General features: G+C 46.4%; 1 protein-coding gene across 9 annotated transcripts in view; it reads left to right on the top strand.

The window, feature by feature from the left end:
• Positions 1 to 238: 238 nt before the first annotated feature.
• Positions 239 to 14,061, top strand: part of WDFY4 (WDFY family member 4) — a 289,400-nt gene continuing 275,577 nt past the window's right edge. For 8 of the 9 annotated variants that reach the window (XM_084996485.1, XM_084996486.1, XM_084996478.1 and 5 more), the window contains exon 1: positions 239 to 367. The gene's annotated coding sequence lies outside the window, so the exon portion shown is untranslated. Of the gene's footprint in view, positions 368 to 3,884; positions 4,087 to 14,061 lie in introns of those variants that run through there. The other variant, XM_084996479.1, reaches the window with a different exon arrangement.

Consider the following 14,061-nt stretch of genomic DNA (forward strand, 5'->3'; position numbering starts at 1 on the left):
GCCAAATAGCACAGGGATGAAGTCTGTGTCCACCTTTACTAACTCTCCCTCTTTGTCCTTGGCCCCGCCCAGTACCACTTGACCATCCTGCCCTAAGCAGCCTTTCTACAGTGTCGAGTTACCCACCAGAACTGAGGCAGCCCTGTTCATGTGTGGGAAGTAGGCAGAATCAGACATCTGCCTACACTCCACTTCTGCTTTCTCCAGGAAGTGAGCAGAAACCCAGCTCAAATGATTCATAGTGAAACACCCTTAAGGACTGAAGCTTCTGGGCTGGGTCCTCTTCCCCTAAGCCTGAGGGGCTGTGTCTGGGTATGGGGGCACTCGCGCCATCTGATGTCTGCATGCCCTGAAGGACACACTCCAGGTAGGTCACCTTGCTCTTGGTCATGTCCGACCAGCCTAGAGGTGGGCAGGGGGAGGGTCCTATCTTCCAGGGCAGGCTGACCAGCTGCCTCCTGGAGAGCTAAGCATGGGAACCCATGTGACCACTAGTGCCTGATCTAGGTTTGTGGATGTGGGAAAGCTGAGCAGCAGGAAGTGGGCACAGGGCAGGCAGCACAAGCGCCCAGGGCCACTCCGATGTCTGGATCTGCTGGGGTATCTTGCTCTTGGGGTGTCTGTCCCTGTTAGGGTTTGTCGAGACTGGCCAGGACCGTTCCTCCTTCCTCTACTTCAGGTCAAGCCCTTTCTCATGTTAAGCTGAAGAAGGTGACCTGCCACACCCAGGAGAGGCTGGACACTGGCCTGTCTGTGCCCACAGTCCAGGGATGAAGAGGGCTGGCTGTGGCACTCCCTTGCCCAGCTCTTTGTGGGCCTCTGAAGGGTGCTGAGCAGGAGGGGCCACTTTAGATTGGTCACCAAGAGAGCTGGCTCTGTGGTCACCACTGAAAGTCTGGCCAGTAGGTGCCCTTTGGGGCTGTCCTTTCCTCATCTGAATTACCACATCAAAGCTTAGAAATGCCAATATTTTCTGAATCTGCAGGACCACCTAGTTTGAGAATTAGCTCTTTTCTGGCCTGCCGAAAATTGCACCTCATAGAACACTGACCCAATCTCTTTGAGGGAGAGCTAATCTGGTAACTAAGGCTTTTACGTCGTAACTTTTCTGTGGAAGTTTTCAATTTTAAGATGATTTTCTGCATAGTCATCCATTTAATTGTTCAGCAAACATTTATTGAGAGCCACTTCCTACCAGGCGCTGTTAAAGGCGGCTGGGTCAGTGGACAGGGGTGGGTTGTTCTTGATGCCTTTGGCTCTAGTGGCTCAGAGACAGAGGGTAGAGAGTGGGGATCAAGAGACCCAGGAAGGCACATGTCTTCTGAGTGGAGACCTGAGGGAAGGGAGGGCCTGAGCCATGTGTGTTTTTGAGAAGCGTTCCTGGCAGGAGGAACTGAGAAGGTCAAAGTGCAGAGGAGGTCAGAGTGGCAGAAGCCAGGTGGTGAGGAGTGTGCCAGCTGACCTGGCCAGAGAGCGACAGAGTAGGGTCAGGTTAAGGAGAGCTCTCCTGTCCAGTGTGAGGACCTGGGCTATAGTCTCCACACTTGGGAAGCTTTGAAATGTTGAATAGATAGGAAAAAAAAAATTAGAAAAAATGTACAGATATAAGGAATGAAAATACCCCTGTGTATGCCCCCCCCCTTTTTTTGTTTTAAAGATCATCGCGAGTTCCCGTCGTGGCTCAGTGGTTAATGGATCTGACTAGTATCCATGAGGATGCGGGTTCGATCCCTGGCCTCACTCAGTGGGTTAAGGATCCGGCGTTGCCACGAGCTGTATACAGTGTCGATCACAGGCGCGGCTCGGATGCTGTATTGCTGTGGCTGTGGTGTAGGCCAGCAGCTATAGCTCCAATTTGATGCCTAGCCTGGGAACCTCCAGATGCCAAGGGTGTGGCCCTAAAAAGACAATAAATTAAAAAAATAAAATAAAATATAAAATAAAATAAAGATCATCAGCATCACTGAAGGCCTCTGTATGCTCATCTTTCTCTCTCTTCAGATAAAACTGTGGTTTTCATTGAATTTGGAGCTTATTTTTCCTTTTATTTTCTTTTCTTTTTTTTTTTTTTTTTTTTGTCTTTTGTCTTTTTGAGGGCCGCACCTGTGGCATAAGGATGTTCCCAGGCTAGGGGTCTAATCCAGGCTGTAGCTGCCAGCCTGCGCCAGAGCCACAGCAACACGGGATCTGAGTTGCGTCTGCGACCTAAACCACAGCTCATGGCAACATTGGACCCTTAACCCACTGAGTGAGGCCAGAGATCAAACCTGCAACCTCATGGTTCCTAGTCAGATTTGTTTCCACTGTGCCATGATGGGAACTCCTCCTTTGCTTTTCTTTATAGTTCAACTATGTATATTTCAGTTGCTGAAGACATGTTATTTGGTTTTAAACTTTGTAAATCAGAATTGAATGTACTTTAAGACTTGCTTAATTTGCTCAAAATTATGTTTCTGAAATTTCTTCACATTGTTGCATGCCCCTCTAATTCATTTGTGTTTATTGCTGTATAGAATTCTGTTAAATGTGAATATACCTCAGGATAATCCCCCAACATACTGCTAATGGGCATTTGGGATATTTCTAGGATTGTTTGTTTTTTTCTTTTAGAAGCTGTCAGGGGCTGTTAGCCCTTGTAAATGCTGCTGGAACTCTCCTTGTACATATATCCTAGGGCGTGTGTGCAACAGCTCCCTAGTTTACATGCCCTAGAAGGAGAAAGGGTGGGCTGTAAGGTATACAAATCTTTAGCCTTACTGAATGGTATCAAAACTTTTTCCAAACCAGAAAACTTTACCACCTGTCAGCAATATATAAAAGTTTCCATTGATCTGAGTCTTCGCCAACATTTATCTTGTTGGATTTTTAATTTTTACCAATTCAGTGCAAATGTAAAGCCATCTATATTTTGAATTTGCATTTCTTGAATTACTAAGGTTGGGCATCTTATTATATGCTTATTGTACATTCTAAATTCTCTTTCTTCTTCCATTTTTTTCTCTATGGGGTCACCGTTTGGGAGGCCTGTGCCGAGGAGGCAATCAGGAACTGTGTTCAAAAGGTGGCAGGATTGGGATCCGTGGAGCCTAGGGAAGAAGATTCCAGGCAGAGGAGACACCTGAGTAAAGGCAAAGGGTCAGCATATGAGTGAACAGACCCCATTGGGGAGGCAGTGGGAAATCAGGCAAGGAATGGGGTTGGACCAAAAGTATGTGAAGGGTCCAAAGCTTGAGAATATTCTTAGAGAACATGGGGAGCCACTGAAGGCGTCTGAGCAGGGCAGTGACCATGTGGCTGTGCACCCAAGTCTGACACTGTGGGTGGGGACACTGGAGGCAGGGAGGACTCGGGGAGAGTGGAGGGAGGGAGGCCTGCCATGGCAAAGCTGGGGGCCAGAGGAGGAAGCAGTGGGCCCACCCCAGGCTTTCAGGAGAAGCCCCACAGAGGGCAGGCACCCAGAGAACCTAGCTTTCCGAGCTTCCTTGGCTCCTTTCAACTCTCCTTGGTGTATTCTCCCATTTCCTTGGAGAATTAGGTCTGGGTAAGAAAATATTCCTGACCATAAGGAAGTTCACCAGCCTGCAGGAGACTCATTCTCACATATCTAGGTCTCAGTGGTGAAATTTGAAGGCTCCAAACATGAGACTAATTTGCAAAGCAGATCATCATTGGTGGACAGACCCTTAAGGAGCATCTATTCTAGATGCCTGGTGCTACAGGTGGGGAACTGAGCCACAGAGGGCAAAGAGGCTCAGTCAGGGGCTGATACCCTTGTCTCCCAGCTTCCAGCACTAGGTTTCCTTGCTCTGCACTCTGATGAAGGGTAAAAGTGAAACTGAAAGTGTCTTTTTCTCATTAACATAAAAGCAGAGATTTCTGGCTCCAGATCTGTCTACCGTCATAGAAGACAGGGAGCCCAAGAAAACTGACAAGTGTCTATGGTGTAGGTGGTTTGTGCTCTCACTTTGTTGTGATTTTTTTTTTTTTTATGATCCATGAGAGTTAAAAATTAATTCTTTAGTAAATTAATTCTAGGAGAATTAAGAGATGGTTAATTCCTTGCAAGCCAGGAGTGCATACTTCCAGGTATGTTTGAAAATTTAACTAGCTATTTTTGTATTTATTTGCTGACCAAATTATACTAGGGATTTAATGGGAGAAAGAGGACAATTGTGAGAGCTAACCAGTCCTGGAACTCTTTCATCTCTCCCAACTTAACTAGTGGCCTGAAACGTATAAAGGATGCTATGAAGTACCCAGAGGTTTTACTCCTTCCCGGAGTTTGGAGGGTGAGGAATGGAGCTGCGGTGGTGGTGGGGGGGGGAGGGCTTCAAGACCCAGCCTCTGCCTGTGCTCTTCACCCTCCTCCCAGCATGAACAGGGGCACTAAACCACCAGTGGTTCAGCCCCACCTCTCTCAGTCCCTTTGCTTGTCCTGCCCTCAAGAGCCGTTCTCTCAGGCCTGCCCACAGTCCTGCTTCTCCCCTCAGGCTTCCTCTCTAAAGCCCTCGCTGCTGTGAAGTCTCTAGTACCCTCTCCCACCCTCACTCCGCCCCACCTCATCCCCTATAACTACTTCTTTCCCTCTGCCCCCTCAGTGCTGGATTCCTGCTCCAAAGCAAGCATTCTGGGCACTGTGTTGTAGCATCCTTCTTCCTGCCTCCCTTCTCTTATAGGCTGTGATGCTGGGGGCTGGGGCTGGGCTGGGCCCTCTGGGAAGGCCCAGCATCTAGCAAAGGGGCTCTGTGTGCCATCCATGATGCTCCCTGATGAGAGCCCCCTAGGGCCTCCCAGGACACCGTATGGGGGGAGGGCCATGGTCATTACCGGCATTCGTGATCCTTTCTCTACACACACCCCCCATACCATCCCTGCCCCCTGTGCTCCAGCCTCTTCGAATCCCACCCTCATCTCTGAACACACATGCAGCCTGGAGTGTTTTTCTGCTCCACTTTGGGGGCACATCCTCACCCCTCAGTGCCCTTCCCAGGTGCAGTCTTTTGGGGGAAGCCCCTTCTAGACCACCACTCCCCACCAGAGGTGGGGCTATAAGCCTCCTCTGTGCTCCACATCCAGGCATCTCCCTGCCCAGCACCCACCCCACTCTGTCTGCCTCTTCACTGGTCCCCTGCCCCCTGCTTGTGAGCTTTCAAGTCCAGGGTGTGGGCCAAGGACGAGTCTGCTCCTTACATGTTTAATAATCAAATGACACACCACAGAGCAAAAGCTGAGCAGAGCCGCAGCGCTGGTGGCTAGCCTGCAAGGTGAGTGATTAACGCTTCATGTGCTGCTGAAGTCTAGGAGTGACTGGCCAGCTGGTGCCCTCCTTGGGCTGGGGCTAAACTCTGGACCTTGTGGCTCCCAGAGAGCAGCTCTTCCCTGGGGGATGGTGACACCACAGGGTCCGGTCCTAGGCCTGCTTGCTGTCCATGTGAGGGTGCCAGATGGCAAGCTAGGTGCTGAATCTCCTAGGGTCAGTGACAACTCTGCAAGTCCAGACAGGGAACCCCTGCAGATTTGCTGGCAGTACGATTTTCCAGCTAGTACCCAAGGTGCCCCCAAGGTCTATTTTTACCTCTGTTGACCACTGTGTCGAGCCAACCTGGAGTGGTGAAAGGGGGTGGGAGGCTTTGGAATCAGAAAATCTGCATTTGACCTTAATTCTAACACTCATTAGCAGTCTGATTTCAGATGTTACCTATTTTCTTTGAATCTCAATTTCTCTGAGTCTTACTTTTCCCACCTGTACAATGGATATAATAACACCTACTTTACAAGTTTTCTAAGACTATAGAGAACACGGAAGGCCCTGTTAGTAGATGCTCACTCAGTTATGGCCATTCTGACATAAGCAGCATTTCCTTACGTTCCAGTGGAAGACAAGCCACGAATTAACTCCCCCATTGGGGAGGTTCCCGATTATGGGGGCTGGCTTGTTACCTGTGCTGTCACTGGCCTGCGTCTTTGTGCTGACAGTGATAGCTCAGTAGCAGCTAGGCTTTGAGGGTCTGTGTCTTTGTGCTGACAGCGATAGCTCAGTAGCAGCTAGGCTTTCAGGGTCTGGCCAGGGGAACTGCTCCCTGGCCATTTTTGGAAATGTGGAAGTAGGTACACATACCGAAATACAAAACTGGGTCCCTTCCTCAAGACTCTGTGAGTTACTCTATTTTGTTGCTGTTGCCAAAACCGCAGAGGTGTGTGCTGGCCAGGAGTGCATGGACTGGAATTAGAAAAAGGAAGTGATGAGGGCCATGGGGGGTGTTGCCCAACCTGCCCTGTTCCTGCCAATCAAGTCCCCATCTTAGTCTTCAGGGAAATGCCTGCATTTCTGGAAATAACCTGAGCTGCCTCCTTCTCCTCTTGAGTCATCTGAGACAGGATGTAGGACCCTAGGCTCTGCTGTTCTCTGCCTGCAGGCACTCTTAGCCTGTGGCTAATATAGGAGCTGGGCACACTTGCTAATGGAAGGGGACTTAGAGCTGCACCAAGGTGATGGCTGGTCCTTGGCCCTGGAGCTGGGGGTGGAGGCTCTCAGGGAGCCTCTGGCTCTGCCCACCCCTCTGCCCTCCAGCCACTGTCTGCCAGGCTGCCCTTTTCCTGCCTGCCCCTCCTGTGACATCCCTTTGAACGTGCTCTTGATTTTGTCCCCACTCCTGGGGACAGTATTCCTGCTCCTGGTTATTATTCTACCTTTGCAGTGGCCAAGTCCTCATCTTGGGTCCCGCCTCCACAAACGCCTGGGCCTGCACCTCTTGAGACCTTGATTTGGTCCACTCAGTGTCCTGATGTCCATTCAAACCGGCATCTTTTTGTGAGAAAACCCAAGATGGGACAGACTCAGGAGAGAGGTCAGCAGGGGGTTGATGCAGAAGAGAAGCAGGGGCCCTAGAGCATATCCACAGAGGGCCTCGGGGGCTGATGGTCCCTCCAGAGCCTCAGGGGCAGTGGGCTCAGTAGGGGTGGGGTGGGATTAGACACGTGGTGGCTGAAGGTGCACACTCACGTGTTGTGCAATCATCACCACAATCTGGCTCCAGAACACTTCTTACCTCCCCAAACTGAAACCCTATACCCGTTAAACATTAACTCCCATTCTCCCCTCTCTACAGCCCCTGGAAACCATCATTCTATATTATTTGGCTGAATTTGATGACTCTAGGTCGTCATCTAGGGATTCACAGTGTTTGTCTTTCTGTGACTCACTTATTTCACCCAACACAATGTCCTCAAGGTTAATCCATGTGTCAGAATTCCCTTTCTCATAAAGCTGAATAACTTTCCATTGTATGGCTAGACCACATTTTGTTTTTTTTCACTCATCCATCAATGGACATTTGGATCCTTTTCACCTTTTTTATTTTCCCATTTGTAAATAATCATGCTATAAACATGGGTATACAAGTATATGTTGGTTTTTTTTTTTCTTTCTTCTTTTTAGGGCTGCGCTCACAGCATATAGAAGTTCCCAGGCTTAGGGGTCGAATCAGGGCTACATCTGTCAGCCTACACCAGTCACAGCAACAGGGATTTTAAGCCATGTCTGTGACCTACACCACAGCTCATCAAAACGCCAGATCCCCAACCCACTGAGCGAGGGCAGAGATCGAACCCACATCCTCACGGAAACCAGTTGGATTCATTTCTGCTGTGCCACAACAGGAATTCCTTATGTTGGTTCTTTTGTGGAGGGTGTACTTTTAATTTTATAGACCTGTCTTGTCCATTAGTTCAGCCAATTTGACAAAATGACCGTTTAAAACACAGGTTTGAACTGTATTGGTCTGCTTCTATATGGATTTTTTTTTTAAATTGTAAATATGATAGCACTGTAACATCATGGTTGGTTGAACCCACAGATGCTGAGCATGGATTTGGAGAGTTAACTGTAAGTTACAAGGGAATTTTCCCTGTGTTATTCAAGGGTCAACCGTACAGTATTTTTTAATTGGATAGGAAAATAATGGGAACTTGGGGGGCAGCTCCGCCCCTTAACCAACAGGGACACTGAGGCCTGGGAGGGGCCCCGAGCAAGCCCCTACCTGAGTGTAGCTTATGATCTTAGGGGTTTGATCCTGTCCCCAGTTGGAGACATTCTGAGGAAGGAGGGGATGAGGTTAAGGAGGAAAGTGTGGGCTTAGGAGTCAGACACATAGAACTTGCAATGTGGCCTCTGGGGAAATGACTGACATCCTCTGAGCCTCGCTTTCAGCACCTGTAAAAAACTGCCACTGTTTGTTTGCTTCCCCATGGGGTATTGTGAGAAGATAAAGGGAGATGATACAGAGATGAGGATGCAGAGCCACGATAAAGTAAGCTTTCAGCGGGTGGAGCTGTCACTATAACTGAACAGGTAGGTGTAGCCCTGTCGTACTGGACAGACACAGGTGAAGGGACTAAACCCTTAGCCTCCAGCTTCTCTATTAGTACTCTTTCCATCTCAGAGCATTTTTATTTTTTCATTTTGGGTTCTTTTATGTGTGATTTGCCTATAGAATATCTTACCCTTTTGTGTGTGCCTTTTGGACACACATACATAGCTGTGTCACCAACACTATGGTTGAGACATAGAGCATTTCTATTACCTAATGTTCCCTTCTGCTTCTTGGAGCCACCCTCCTACCAGAAACCCCTGGCAACCATGGATCTATTTATAGTCCCTATAATTTTGTCCTTTTTCAGAATGTCATATAAATGGGATAAGGCAATGTGTAGCCCTTTAAGACTGGTTCCTGTCACTCATCCATCCGGGTTGCTGTGGGTCAGAGAAGCATCCTGGTGTACAGAGATGCCTACTTATCCATTCATCCACCCCTTGACAAAAATTTGGGTTGTTTCCAGGTTTTGCCAGCCATGAATAGACCTACTATAAACATTTATGTTTAGGTTTTAAAATGAACATCAAGTTTTCATATCTCTAGGGTAAATACCCAGGAGGTAATGGTTGGGTTTATGCTTAACTTCTTCAGAAATTGCCAGACTGTCCTCCAAAGGGACTGCACCATTTGCATTCACACCAACAAGAGTGAGCGTTCTGGTTGCTGAGCCGCCTTGCCAGCACTTGTTTGTTTTTAAAGGCATTCTAATGGGTGTGCCCTGGTATCTTGGTGTGGTTTTAATCTGTATTTCCCTGCTGATAATGTTCTTATCCGCCTCAGTGCTTCTTTTTTTTTATGGTTTAATTTTTAAATTTTTTTGATTTTTTATTCATCACCTTTTTTCTTAAATTTTATTTTCCCACTGTACAGCAAGGGGATCAAGTTATCCTTACATGTATACATTTTTTTCCCCACCCTTTGTTCTGTTGCAGCATGAGTATCTAGACATAGTTCACAATGCTACTCAGCAGGATCTCCTTGTAAATCTATTCTAAGTTGTGTCTGATAACCCCAAGCTCCCGATCCCCCCCACTCCCTCCCTCTCCCATCAGGCAGCCACAGTCCATTTTCCAAGTCCATGATTTTCTTTTCCGAGGAGATGTTCATTTGTGCTGGATATTAGATTCCAGTTATAAGTGATAGCATATGGTATTTGTCTTTGTCTTTCTGGCTCGTTTCACTCAGTATGAGAGTCTCTAGGTCCATCCATGTTGCTGCAAATGGCATTATGTCATTCTTTTTTATGGCTGAGTAGTATTCCATTGTGTATGTATACCACTTCTTCCTAACTCAATCATCTGTCGATGGACATTTGGGTTGTTTCCATGTCCTGGCTATTGTGAATAGTGCTGCAATGCACATGTGGGTGCATGTGTCTCTTTTAAGTAGAGTTTTGTCCGGATAGATGCCCAAGAGTGGGATTGTGGGGTCATATGGAAGTTCTATGTATAGGTTTCTAAGGTACCTCCAAACTGTTCTCCATAGCAGCTGTACCAGCTTACATTCCCACCAACAGTGCAGGAGGGTTCCCTTTTCTCCACAACTTGTTATTTGTGGACTTATTAATGAGGGCCATTCTGACTGGTGTGAGGTGGTATCTCATGGTAGTTTTGATTTGCATTTCTCTTATAATCAGCGATGTTGAGCATTTTTTCATGTGTTTGTTGGCCATCTGTATATCTTCCTTGGAGAACAGTCTATTCAGGTCTTTTGCCCATTTTGGTCGATTGGCTTTTTTGCTGTTGAGTTGTGTAAGTTGCTTATATATTCTAGAGATTAAGCCCTTGTCCGTTGCATCATTTGAAACTATTTTCTCCCATTCTGAAAGTTGTCTTTTTGTTTTCTTTTTGGTTTCCTCTGCTGTGCAAAAGTTTTTCAGTTTGATTAGGTCCCATGGGTTTATTTTTGCTCTTATTTCTATTGCTTTGGGAGACTGACCTGAGAAGATATTCATGAGGTTGATGTCAGAGAGTGTTTTGCCTATGTTTTCTAGGAGTTTGGTGTCTTGTCTTATATTTGTCTTTCAGCCATTTGGAGTTTATTTTTGTGCATGGTGTGAGGGTGTGTTCTAATTTAATTGCTTTGCATGCAGCTTTCCCAGCAATGCTTGCTGAATAGACTTTCTTTTTCCCATTTTATGTTCTTGCCTCCCTTGTCAAAGATTAATTGACCATATGTGTCTGGGTTTATTTCCGGGTTCTCTATTCTGTTCCATTGGTCTGTCTGTCTGTTTTGATACCAGTATCACACTGTTTTGATGACTGTGGCTTTGTAATATTTCTTGAACCAAGCCCCCTGCTTGGTTTTTGTTTCTCAGGATTGCTTTGGCGATTCTGGGTCTTTTGTTGTTCCATATAAATGTTTGGATTGTTTGTTCTAGTTCTGTGGAAAATGTCCTGGGTAATTTGATAGGGATTGCATTGACTGTGTAGATTGCTTTGGGTAGTATGGCCATTTTTACAATATTGATTTTTCCAATCCATGAACATGGAATATCTTTCCATTTCTTTACATCTTCTTTGATTTCTTTGATTAAAATTTTATAGTTCTCGGCATATAGGTCCTTTACCTCTTTGGTCAAGTGTATTCCGAGGTATTTGATTTTGTGAGGTGCAATTTTAAAAGGTATCATATTTTTGTATTCCTTTTTTAATAGTTCATTGCTGGTATACAGAAATGCAACTGACTTCTGAATGTTAATCTTATATCCTGCTACTTTGCTGAATTTATTAATCGGTTCAAGTAGTTTTGGGGTTGAGTCCTTAGGGTTTTCTATGTATAGTATCATGTCGTCTGCATACAGTGACAGTTTGATCTCTTCTCTTCCTATATGGATGCCTTTTATTTCTTTTGTTTGCCTAATTGCTGTGGCTAGGACTTCCAAAACTATGTTGAAGAGCAGTGGTGAGAGTGGGCATCCCTGTCTTGTTCCAGATTTGAGTGAGAAGGCTTTCAGTTTTTCTCCATTGAGTATTATATTTGCTGTGGGTTTGTCATAAATGGCTTTGATTATGTTCAAGAATGTTCCCTCTATACTCACTTTGGCGTGAGTTTTGATCATGAATGGATGTTGGACTTTGTCAAATGCTTTTTCTGCGTCTATTGAGATGATCATATGATTTTTGGCTTTTCTTTTTTTAATGTGGTGTATGACGTTGATTGATTTGCGTATGTTGAACCATCCTTGTGAACCTGGGATGAACCCTACCTGGTCATTGGGGAGTGCTTCTGATTAACTACAGCAGGGTGTGCAGTGAACCCAGCCTCCGTATTATTACAACTTCTGTCCATTCCTTACTCCCCCTGGGTCCCCTTTCATCTGCTTTTAACTTGTAAGGTCTCTTGTTAACATGAAATGGGGAAGAAGGAAGCAAGGCTAAACCCCACCCTGCACATGTTTTTGGAATAAGACTGACTTTGTCATTTTTTAGAGAGCTCCAGGTTGAGGCCAGGCTCTTGCTGACACAGGAGCAAGGGCTCTGGATCTGCTGATATACGATGAGGAAGTGATTTTTGAATAGAGAGGAAAACAGGTTATTTACAGCCCCATATAGGAAATAGCACCATCTGGTTTAGAGGCTCCCCTGGCTCCAGGATCTGGGGGCCATTGCCTGTGATGTACATGGCAAACAGGTATGCCTCTGCACCTGGTGTGTACAGTCTAGAAAGGGTAATAGTCATATACGCTGACAAGAAAGTTGAGGGGAGGGGGACTTTAATCTTGAATTTTATCATATCAACTTTTTTTCCTTATAATTGATTTACAATGGGTCACTTTGCTGTAGAGCAGAAATCGGCACAACACTATAAATCAACTATAAGAAAAAAATGTATATACGTGTGTGTGTGTTCTTTTTTTCTCACATTATCTTCCATCATGGTCTATCCCAAGTGATTGGATATAGTTCCCTGTGCTGTACAGTAGGACCTCATTGCTTATCCATCCATTCCACTCCTTCCTCATCCATCCCACTCCCTCCCCCCATCCTCTGGGCAAGCACAGGTCTGTTCTCCAGGTCTCTGAGTTATCATAGGTCACCAGGTCTGAGCTTCCTTGCAGAAAGCACCGAGTCCCCGGTTTCCTCTTCCTTGCCCTATTGGAGGGTGGCTCCATACACTTTCTTGCTCTGTGTCCTCCAGAATAGCTCCCTGGCATCTTAGCTCCAAGGGCTGCTAAACCACATCTCCTATCCTAAGATTTTACCCTTTGGCAAATCACCTCCCAAGAAATAAGGGGTGAAGCAGTCAATCAAGTGTGGATTTAGCAGCCTGAACAAACATGAGTAACCCAGCTGATTCTTTAGACTCCAGATATCACTCTTTAGGGCAGTAGCTGTAAGAAGGAGGCCCTGGGTGCTCTGCTTCTGAGACTTTACAAAGCAGAGCTCCAACGAGGCTAGAGGCTAGAGGCTAGAGGGATCTATGCAGGGGGTGCTGGGAATGAGGATGGGCAGAGATGCCCAACCCCAGGGGCCTACATGTCTCTGAGGTCCTAGGGAATCCCCACCTCAGGTCACTGCACATTTGTCATCTGACTCCCTGAAAGCAATGCGCCTCTCACCATGGACAACCTGCAGGCTCTCCGCCCACTCAGGCGTCTCTCCAGCCCTTCTGTGCTGACTCACTGCCCTGCAGCTCTTCCATGGTCAGTACATAAAGGCCAAAGGGTGGCCATTTCAATGAGGAGAAACCCAGACTCAGAGAGGAGAAGTAACTCAGTTAAGGCACCACAGCAGCCAAGCTGGGACTGTACCCAGCCCTGGACTCCCATCCTGGCAGTGAGGGGTATCTTCTTGCTGTTTTCCACACAGCTCTGAGAAGCTATCCTCCACTTCCTTCCTTTTATGGATAAAACTGAAGCGGGCCTTCAGAAGGACAGGAGGGGGGACAGCCACAGCTTGCCATCTGAGTCAGATGACTTCTCCATGGGATTCACGGATCCCCATTTGTTAGAAATTCTTGTTTTTTCAGAAATCTTTGTCTTTTCAAGGGAACATAATTCAGGTGTTTCACTTCGGTAAACATGGCTTCTTAAGGTCAGAGGAGAAGAGAGGGGCTCTGATATTTCCCCAGGGGGGTCCAGCTGTGTTCCCCAGGAAAACATTTTTATATCTTGACCTGACTGATGCTAACCGTGTCTTCGCACCTGCTTGTCCTGGAAACATGGTGTGTTAGCTGCTATCATGAATGAATGAATTAAACAAATTGGATAATAGCTCCTGCAGGTATGGCCCCCAGATGACTTTTATGTGATAGAGACAATGCTTAGCTTGGCTCTGGCCACCATCCTGTGTGTTGGGATGTCCATGCTGGACTTGAGATGGCTCTGTTTATGATGGGGATGGTGGTCTAATTGAGATATAACGATTTTCATATTTTGTGGGGAATCGAAGAAGAAAAAGAACTTGCTTAGGAGAGATGTCTGGGATATATATATATAGTGAGAGAGAGAGAGAGAGAGAGAGAGAGAGAGAGATTTGTGTGCCATCAGCATACCATGCCATTCATTCATTTATTCATGTATATGGTGACATTGTATTGAACATCTACTTTGTGCCAACTCCTGATAAAGGTAGAGTGGTCTTCCTTTACAGAACTAACATTTAGTGGGTATGTGGCTCTCAAGGACAATTAAAGCCAAGGGAGTAGCTTGGATCTCCTACGGGGAACTTGTGAAATGAGAACA

Source organism: Sus scrofa, chromosome 14, assembly GCF_054392235.1.
Source record: "Sus scrofa isolate SSC_HxYL_T2T_F1_AM1 chromosome 14, Sscrofa_HxYL_maternal_Yorkshire_Landrace_v2.0, whole genome shotgun sequence".
In the NCBI taxonomy this organism is placed as follows: Eukaryota; Metazoa; Chordata; class Mammalia; order Artiodactyla; family Suidae; genus Sus; species Sus scrofa.